The following is a 9413-nucleotide window of genomic DNA, read 5'->3' as shown; positions in this document are numbered from 1 at the left end:
CTTGGGGATGCTTGATACGTCTCCAACGTATCTATAATTTTTGATTGCTCCATGCTATATTATCTTCTGTTTTGGACATTATTGGGCTTTATTATTCACTTTTATATTATTTTTGGGACTAACCTATTAACCGGAGGCCCAGCCTAGAATTGCTGTTTTTTGCCTATTTCAGAGTTTCGCAGAAAAAGAATATCAAACGTAGTCCAAACGGAATGAAACCTTCAGGAAAGTGATTTTTGGAACGAACATGATCCAGGAGACTTGGACCCTACGTAAGAGAAGCTTCCAGGAAGCCACGAGGTAGGGGGGTGCGCCTACCCCCCCGGGCACGCCCTCCACCCTCGTGGGCCCCACGTTGCTCCACCGACGTACTCCTTCCTCCTATATATACCTACGTACCCCCAAACGATCAGATACGGAGCCAAAAACCTAATTCCACCGCCACAACCTTCTGTACCCACGAGATCCCATCTTGGGGCCTGTTCCGGAGCTCCGCCGGAAGGGGCATCGATCATGGAGGGCTTCTACATCAACACCATAGCCTCTCCGATGAATGCATGCCCCCCACCAACTGAGGTTCATTCACCTAGCAAAGTGCAAAGTAGCTAGCAGCCCCCCTCCCTCGTGTCGGCATGAAGGGAATCCTAAGCTATAAATGCATGCCCCCACCCAACCGAGGTTCACCTAGCAAAGTGCGAAGTAGCTATCAGCCCCCTCCCTCGTGTCTGCACGAAGGGAATCCTAAGCTATGAATGCATGCCCTCCCCCTCCCAACTGAGGTTCACCCTAGCAAAGTGCTAAGTAGCTAGCAGCCACCCCTCCCTCGTGTCGGCACAAAGGGAATCCTAAGCTATGAATGCATGCCCCTCCCCCCAACCGAGGTTCACCTAGCAAAGTGCGAAGTAGCTAGCAGGCCCCCCTCATGTTGGCACGAAGGGAATCCTAAGCTATGAATGCATGCCTGTCGGTGTTAAAACTGGTGGATCTCGGGTAGGGGGTCCCGAACTATGCGTCTAAGGTTGATGGTAACAGGAGATAGGGGACACGATGTTTACCCAGGTTCAGGCCCTCTTGATGGAGGTAATACCCTACTTCCTTCTTGATTGATCTTGATGAATATGAGGATTACAAGAGTTGATCTACCACGAGATCGTAGTGGCTAAACCCTAGAAGTCTAGCATGTATGATTATGATTGCCTCTACGGACTAAACCCTCCGGTTTATATAGACACCGGAGGGGTCTAGGGTTGTACAAAGTCGATTTACAGAGGAAGGAATCTTCATATCCGAACGCCAAGCTTGCCATCTACACAAAGGAGACTCCCATCCGGACACGGGAGGAAGTCTTCTATCTTGTATCTTCATGGCCCATCAGTCTGGCCCACGTCACATAGGCCGGACACCCGAGGACCCCTTAATCCAGGACTCCCTCAGTAGCCCCCCCAGGCTTCAATAACGATGTGTCCGGCGCGCTGATAGTCTTCGGCATTGCAAGGCGGGTTCTTCCTCCGAATACTTCAAAGTGTCTGAAGAGTTATACCCGGCTTTCCATTTAGTGTTGTACCCCTCGGGTTCTGCGCCTCCATTGCTTTGGCTTCCACGTGTCGAGCGAACACGAAAGGTCAGAGTGTTTTTGCACATAACACCCTGGCCATGTAAGAAAGGCATATATTTAAATAGATTGGATCTCAGATGCCATCTCACACCAGGCGGAGAATCCTTAGAGCTCGCTAGGAGAAGCCATTCCAGCATGGCTAGCGTTCCCAGTTCTTCCTCCCGCCCCCATGGCTCCGAAAAAGGTGATTGGGAGAAATGTTCAGTATCCCACGACCAGCTGAGTAAGCTTCAAACGCATGGATTCCTTCCCCCCGCGGATCTAGTCCCCGTCCGGGAAGGGTTAACCACTTTCGCAGGCAAATACCTGACGGAAAATTTCCCCAATCCAACTAGGGGGAGCGAGTGTGCTTCATATCCTTCTTAATAAGAGGTGTTGGGTTTCCAATCCACCCTTTCCTCCGAGGTCTCCTGGAGTACTATGGCCTCCAACTACACAACCTCACACCGGCCTCCATCCTGCATATCGTGGGTTTTGTCGCTCTTTGCGAGCTATTCGTGGGCTGCGAGGCCCACTTTGATCTATGGAGGAAACTTTCCTGCCTCATCCCTCATACCCAAAAGGGATCCAATATTCGAGGTGGACGGCACTGAGATATGGTGCATAGCCGGGACCGGATACTTGTCTGGCACGCCGAAGAAGGCATCCGAAGGCTGGCCCTTGGAGTGGTTTTATATTGAAGACATCGCTCTCCCCGACCCAGTCCAAATGGGTCTTCCCGAATTTTCCAGCGCTCCGTTGGAGAAACGCCACAGCTGGCGTCCTCGGAGCCTCGAGGAGGAAGACAACGCGGAAGTTCGGCAATTGACGGGCAAGATAAGGACACTTGCCCAGTCCGGATTATCAATAATCGAGGTAATGGAAACTTCCATAGCGCGAGGTGTGCAGCCGCTCCGATTCAGGGGGCTCCCTATGTGGTACGACAATGGGGATGATGACGCCTCATGCTACGGGCGAAAGGGTCTGGATTCCCTCACTGCCCTGGCCACCATACTAGCCGATCTGTACAATCCTCATGCTGCGGATGAAAGGGGAGAAAGAGGAATTCACTTGTCTTACGCGCCGAGAGGGATTTTCCATGTACAATCCTCCTAGCTGGGTGAGTTTTAATCCCACCACTTTATTCAATCCTCTCCCCTAGTCATGTTTATCCGACATTAACCCGTCCGTCAATAGGAATGGCAGAAGGTTACCGCGGGGATCTATAGCCCCGCTCCACAGCCGGAGGAACATAACCGGGACCTCGATCCCGGATTCGAAGAAGATCCGGATATATTTGTAGAGCTCAAGGACGGAGTTTTCTACCAGGCGAGCTATGATGGCACAGAAGTGGCTATTATGGCCGATTACTCTGGCCTCCTTCCCGCCTCATATGTAAGTAGTCAGGATAGATTTCCTCCGAAGGAGCTTCCTCATTATGCCTCACCCACCGCACTGTCTTGTGCTCCAAAGGGGAGGCGCTCGCCTCATCATATTGCACCAGAAGCATCTCAGAAGAGAGCTGCGCCTGCACCGGGCAGGTCTTCGAAGAGGAAGGCAAATAGCAATTTGGCAGAACCTTCATCAAAGAGGTATAGCTTCAAATATGCCTTATGGCAGTCACATTGAACCAAGAAATTGTCCGCTGTGTTTTATCAGGAAGAGCGTTCGCCGGACTATGTCCGAGGAGCCTGCCGGTCGCGCCTCCACCAATCAGGTTCCAGACCCTGCCTCTAGGGCGGGGGCAGACACAGGAATAATGCCGGATTGTCCTCCCTCAAAGGATGCGGATAATGTACCCGTCATGAACTCTGAAGTAGAGAGCTCCATGAATCATCGGCGCTAGAGGGCCGCTCTTCGCGATCCCGGCTTTACTAAAGAGGTGTTTGACGCCTTCAGCTCGGCTGATGCGTACATCCGGGCTGCTCGGGATGGGTTTACCAGAGCCACTGACCAGCATTTGAAAGATATGTGGGTACGTACGTATTTTAATCATATACTAGTAGCCCCCGAGACTTGAAACAGTTGAAACAACTGATTGAAGGATCGTTGTATAACCAGGTACTCACAGATAAGGATGGCAATTTTACCCATGGACATGGATATCCATGGATATCCGACCCGAATGGATAGGGTTTGGATATGCTTTTGTGTCCATGGGTGACGCCCAAACCCAACCCGATTGCTCGTGGGTAGGGCATGGATATAATCTTGTACCCGTGAGTATACCCAAACCCGACCCGATAGTATGACTTAATGGGCAAAAATCTGCTATCCCTACCCGCAGTCAAATGTTCCACTGTAATTTCACACTTTGCTATCTAAAACATGCAAAAGAAATTACACAATCTCCGTCGTAACTTTAATTAGTTGACATTCAATCCCCTCCGTAACATCCAATGCCCCTTCCCTTATTTTTATCTCTCCTTGTTAAATGACTCGTCATCTCATCTGTTAGAAAAAAATAAATGATCTTAGGTTGTTAGTGGACATTGATTTATATCATTGGTTTATTTTACCATAAGTGAAGCCTAGCCTGTAATGAGGTGAATAATGGAAGAGGTTATGTTAACATTGTGTTATGTCCTATTTATATGCCTTGAGAGAATCCAATGGATATCCAGTGGGTATGGATATCCATCGGGTTTGGACATGGACACAATTTTTCACCCATGGATTTTTTCATGGACGGGCAATGACTGTCTTCATGGATATGGATATGGATTTGATATTGTTCAACCCGGTCCAAACCCGACCCATTACCATCCTTACTCACAGAGAAGAACAACATGCTGTCTCATGTGCTAGAAAAGTGCCGGACTCAGCTAGCTGTTGCTACCGCCGAACTGGAGAAGTCCATGGAGGCACCGCCTGGTAATGTTCCCCTCCATCCATAAAAAGTATAATCATGTACCCGTAATGTTAATACTGTTACGTTTCTGCTGACAGGATCAGTAGATCAATTGAAACAGGAACTGAAGGTCGCACAGGCGGGTGAACAGGAGGCCAAAGGCAACTGGCTGCAGGCGAACCTGTGCTGACATGGGTCAGAGATGAAAAGAACAAGTTGCAGGATTCCAACACCCTGCTGGGTGAAGGACTAAAATATGTGTGCGCCAAGCTAGCTGACACCATCAAGGAAAATAAGAGGCTATGAGGCGGCATATTCAGTATGCTTTTGAACTTACCTTCATGTAATTCGGCAAAGAAATGATCTAACAGATTTATGTCTGCAAGTATGTTGACTGGCTATCCCGAAGAGGAAATGTTCGGCTCTCAAGGCAACCTGTTGCAAGAGCTGTCCCAACTGCACGAGCAAGCTCGACAAGCAATGCGGAGCATCACCAAAGCCTTGTGACCATCCGCCTCTCCTCCAGGGAGTATGGAGGAGCTTGTGAAGCTATTCCAAGGATCTCGGGGGCGCTTCTGATTATGGAAGATATCGGCCTATCGAGAAGGTGCGCGAGAGGCCTGGGCCATGGTAAAAACACGGTACACCAAGCTTGATCCGAATCATATGGCCCGGGTCAGACCTCGGGGGTCAGATGGAAAAGAAATTTCGGTTAGTCTAGTATATGACCAGGTAAAGATAGCCGCCAAATATTCCCAACAGGATTATAAACTAGACAGCCTGTTAGACGGCATAGAGGAAGAAGTTTTTGAGTCCAAGTGACTATGTACTTCATTTGACAATTTTTTCCATACTCGAATTGTAAAACGATTGTCATGGCAGACCTTTCCGCTTCGACCTCTGGACCGAAGGTGCGGAGTGTTTCCGAATACATGCTTAGTAATATAGACCGGGGTACGTGTGGAAACAAGGCGTAGGGGTCATAGTTGCTTGAATAGACAAGTTGTATCCAGCTAGCTATGTTATATTACATGTTGATTGTAAGAAACATCTTCCAGGGAGAATAGTTCCGTTAAGGGTTCCTTTCCCTAGGTGAACATGCGTTAGTATGCATGTATGAACTGTGATCAAATAATCGCAGTATACGTAGCATCTGGGGGTTCACAATGTAATTAGGGTATAACGTCTTTAGTCCGCCGACCGAATATTCCCTTAAGAAAGCTAGCTTTCGGCTTCACCCAGTCTGAGGTACATGTCCGGATGACCCGGCTGTAACAATCGCAGAGGTGCTCCCTTTATGCCCTAGCCGCACAAACGGGAACGTAGGGCATAAGCACAGGAGCCAAGCAACCCAGCTTGGCCAAAACTTAAGTCATATCGGTGCATATAATGGCGGATAAAAGGTACATATGAGGAAAGGACACATGTGTGGGGAGCTTGATGCTCGGAAAATAATAATAAGCTTCTGTAAAGAAGCCCCCAGGTATTATGAGCATATACATTTAAGGATGTGTACGTGATAGGTGTGCGGTTTGGCCGCACAAGAGCTATAGAGCTAGAGAAAAAATTAAAGAGAGGAAAAACTGGAAACAAAGGGAGGATAAGACGAACAAAGAGTACGGCTCTAGGCGTAGAATCTTCGGAGTCTTGTAGCATTCCACGGGTTCGGCTCTAAGCGATTGTCCGATGCATCACGCAGGCGGTACGCTCCTCTAGTGAGAACTTCATCTATGATGCAGGGACCCTCCCACTTGGGCTTGAGTTTGTCCTTCTTATTTTCTGGCAAGCGTAGAACGAGTTCACCAACATTATAACTCTTGGACGGCACTTCTCTACTTTGGTATCTGCGAGCCTGTTGTTGGTAGAATGCAGAACGGGATTTTGCAACGTCGCGCTCCTCCTCCTGGGTATCTAGACTGTCCTGCCGGTCAAGCTCGACCACTGTCTCTTCATACATGCGCACTCGAGGTGAGTCATGAATGATGTCGCAGGGCAGAACAGACTCTGTGCCGTACACCATGAAGAATGGTGTGTATCCGGTAGTGCGATTGGGCGTGGTCCACGGCCCCCAGAGAACGGAGTCTAGCTCCTCAACCCAGTGCTTGTCTGATTCTTTCAAAGACCGCACTAGTCTAGGCTTAATGCCGCTCATGATAAGACCATTAGCTTGTTCGACTTGATCGTTTGTTTGTGGGTGATAGACGGAGGCGTAATCGAGCTTAATGCCCAGGTTAGCACACCAGGTTTTCACTTCATCGGCTGTGAAATTGGAGCCGTTACCGCTGATGATGCTCTGTGGGACACCATAACGGTGCACGACACCGGATATACAGTCTATCACTGGTCCGGCTTCGGCCGTTTTAACTGGTTTGGCCTCTATCCACTTGGTGAATTTATCTACCATGACCAGTAGATATTTTTTCTTATGGCTTCCTCCTTTAAGGGGTCCGACCATATCAAGCCCCCAGACCGCGAAAGGCCAGGTAATGGGGATTGTTTGCAGAGCGGTGGGTGGCATATGGCTTTGATTGGTGAAAAGCTGGCATCCGACACAACGTTGGACAAGGTCCTGTGCATCTGCTCGGGCCGTCGGCCAAAAGAAACCTGCACGGAAGGCTTTACTTACAAGGGCCCGAGCCGCGGCGTGGTGCCCGCCGAGACCAGCATGGATTTTGGCCAGGAGCTGCCTTCCCTCTTCTTCGGAGATACATCTTTGAAGGACTCCGGTAGCGCTTTTTCTTGTAGAGCTCTCCATCATGGACCTTGTAGGCTTTCGAGCGCCAAACAATGCAGCGAGCCTCATTCTGGTCCTCAGGGAGCTCTCGCCTATTAAGGTAGGCCAAGAAGGGTTCGGTCCATGAGGCAATTACTGCCATTATTAGATGGGCCGATGGTGTTATTTCGGTGGCTGAGCCCCCGATGATATCGGTATTGTGTTTAGAATCTGGGGGTATAATCGGATCCGGACTGGTGTTGCTGCTTTCACCCTGCCACACCACGGACGGCTTGAAGAGCCTTTCCAGAAAGATGTTAGGTGGGACGGGGTCACGCTTGGCGCCAATGCGAGCAAGGACATCCGCCGCTTGATTACTTTCTCGAGCCACATGATGAAACTCGAGTCCCTCGAACCGAGCTGATATTTTGATTTTGGCGTTACGATAGGCCGCCATCTTCGGATCTTTGGCGTCGAAGTCTCCATTTATTTGGGATATTGCGAGATTTGAATCCCCGCGCACCTCCAGGCGTTGTATGCCCATGGAGGCAGCGATCCGATGACCGTGCAATAAGGCCTCGTATTCGGCTGCATTGTTGGAGTCTGTGTATAATATTTGGAGTACGTACTGGACTGTATCTCCAGTGGGGGACGTTAAGACAACGCCCGCACCTAAGCCGGCCAGCATTTTAGAGCCATCAAAGTGCATGACCCAGTTGGAATATGTGCCGTACTCTATAGGGAGTTCGGCCTCTGTCCATTCAGCGACGAAGTCGGCCAATACCTGGGATTTAATAGCTCGGCGTGGTTTGTATGTTATGTCGAATGGCAGGAGCTCAATGGACCACTTGGCAATCCGGCCCATAGCGTCGCGGTTGTTGATTATGTCATTGAGTGGTACTCCGGAAGCAACCATGATTGAGCACTCTTGGAAGTAGTGCCGTAGCTTCCGGGATGCCATGAAGACCATGTATGCTATCTTTTGGTAATGAGGGTACCGGGATTTTCTTGGTGTGAGGACAGTGGATACATAGTATACCGGTTTCTGAAGTGGGAATTTGTGTTCGTCCTCCTCTCGCTTAACAACGAGCACCGTGCTCACCACCTGGTGTGTTGCAGAGATGTATAATAACATCGGTTTGCCAGCGTTCGGCGTGGCCAGGATTGGGTTGCTCGCTAAAAGAGCCTTTATTTCTTCCAGTCCGGCCGTTGCCACATATGTCCACTCGAAGTGGTCGGTGCGTCGGAGAAGGCGATAAAGTGGCAGTGGTTTTTCCCCTAGTCTGGAGATAAAGCGGCTTAAAGCTGCCACGCATCCGGCTAGTTTTTGGACCTATTTAAGGTCTGTTGGTGTAGCCAATTGTGACAAAGCTCTGATTTTGGCTGGATTCGCCTCAATTCCTCTATTGGAAACGATGAAGCCCAGCAGTTTTCCAGCGGGAACGCCGAAAACACACTTTTCCGGATTGAGCTTGATGTCATATGTACGGAGGTTGTCGAATGTGAGACGTAAGTTGTCTATTAATGACTCGACGTGCCTAGTCTTGATGACGACGTCATCCACATATGCTTCAATTGTCTTGCCGATTTGTTTCTCCAGGCATGTTTGAATCATGCGTTGGTAGGTGGCGCCGGCGTTTTTAAGCCCAAAGGGCATAGTGTTGAAGCAGAAAGGCCCGTATGGGGTAATGAATATCGTTGCGGCTTGATCAGACTCCTTCATTTTGATTTGATGGTATCCGGAGTATGCGTCGAGGAAACACAGTGAGTCGTGTCCTGCAGTAGCATCAATAATCTGATCAATGCGGGGGAGGGGGAAGGGATCCTTGGGGCAGGCCTTGTTGAGGTCTTTGAAATCGACGCACAGGCGCCAAGATTTATCCTTCTTTGGCACCATAACCAGGTTTGCTAGCCAGTCCGGGTGTTTTATTTCTCTGATGAATCCAGCCTCAATTAACTTGGCTAGCTCCTCCCCCATAGCTTGTCGTTTGGGTTCGGAAAAGCACCGCAGTGTTTGCTTGACCAGCTTATATCCCTTCAATATATTGAGGCTGTGTTCGGCCAACCTGTGTGGGATCCATGACATATCAGAAGGGTGCCAGGCGAATATGTCCCAGTTCTCACGTAGGAACGCTGGTAGTGCGGGGTCGACCGTTGGGTCCAGCTGTGCCCCGATGGAATCTGTCTTCTTGGGGTCCGTCGGGTGGACTTGAAATTTCACTATTTCGTCTGCTGGTTTGAAGGAGGTGGATTTG

The sequence above is a fragment of the Triticum aestivum genome, chromosome 6D, assembly GCF_018294505.1.
Source record: "Triticum aestivum cultivar Chinese Spring chromosome 6D, IWGSC CS RefSeq v2.1, whole genome shotgun sequence".
Taxonomy (NCBI): Eukaryota; Viridiplantae; Streptophyta; class Magnoliopsida; order Poales; family Poaceae; genus Triticum; species Triticum aestivum.
This window is presented reverse-complemented; position numbering follows the sequence as displayed.